Consider the following 944-nt stretch of genomic DNA (forward strand, 5'->3'; position numbering starts at 1 on the left):
GAATGATGTTGCTAATGAAAACAGATTTCAGGAAATCACTTTGGGAAGATGGGGTCAGTTGAAAGGGGACCACATCTTTGGGAAATATTTAATGCAGATTTTTTAAATAATGTTTCTCCTCCCTAAATAAATATTTCAGAAACATTACTATTTGAAACCTAGCATATGTTTTTGTACGTATATGTGTGTATTTTTTTTCTCTTGTTTTGCTTTTTTCGTATGTCATTGCTCTTTTGTGCTTGTTATAATTTTTCTATTGTGGGATAAAAGCACATAACAAGAAATCTACCCTCTTAATTTTTAAGTGCACATTACAATATTGTTAACTGTAAACAAATATAGAATAAATCTCTAAAACTTTTTTTTTTTTTCAGGGGAGAGCGCGAACGCAGTCCCCCACTACCACAAATTATGCAGTTGAGTTTCCCACATTTGGGGAAATTGCAGGGGTCAGCACATCCAGAGTGCAATGGATGAGCCTCACCCTGGGAAAACCACCTTCATGATCATGGTATCTCCCCCGCCAGGTAAGTATAATCTCTAAGACTTTTTTATATTGAATGATTGAAATTTTATAGTCATTCAACAGCAATTCTCAATTTCCCTACCTTCAGACTCTGACAATCACCATTCTATTTTCTGTTTCTATGAAAATGACTACATACCTCATATAAGCAGTATCATGCACTATTTGTCCTTCTGTGACTGATGTATTCTACTTAGCATAATTTCCTCAAGGGCCATCCATGCTGTAGTGCATGGCAGACTTTCCTTATTTAAGTCGAGTTATATTCCATCGAATGTATATGCCACCTTTTCTTTATCCATTCATGTGTCAGTGGATGCTTAGGTTGTTTCCACCTCTTGGCTGTCGTAAATAATGTTGTAAAGTTGTAGAGAACATCAAGTGCAGACACCTTTACAACACCTGGCTTCATTTTTTT

General features: G+C 35.8%; 1 non-coding gene across 1 annotated transcript; it reads right to left on the reverse strand.

Moving 5' to 3' along the window:
• Positions 1-371: 371 nt before the first annotated feature.
• Positions 372-535, reverse strand: LOC114009672 (U1 spliceosomal RNA). Its single transcript, XR_003551051.1, has one exon. It is a non-coding gene; the product is annotated as a U1 spliceosomal RNA (small nuclear RNA).
• Between the last annotated feature and the right edge of the window lie 409 nt (positions 536-944).

Source organism: Tupaia chinensis, unplaced genomic scaffold, assembly GCF_000334495.1.
Source record: "Tupaia chinensis unplaced genomic scaffold, TupChi_1.0 Scaffold000600_1, whole genome shotgun sequence".
Taxonomy (NCBI): domain Eukaryota; kingdom Metazoa; phylum Chordata; class Mammalia; order Scandentia; family Tupaiidae; genus Tupaia; species Tupaia belangeri.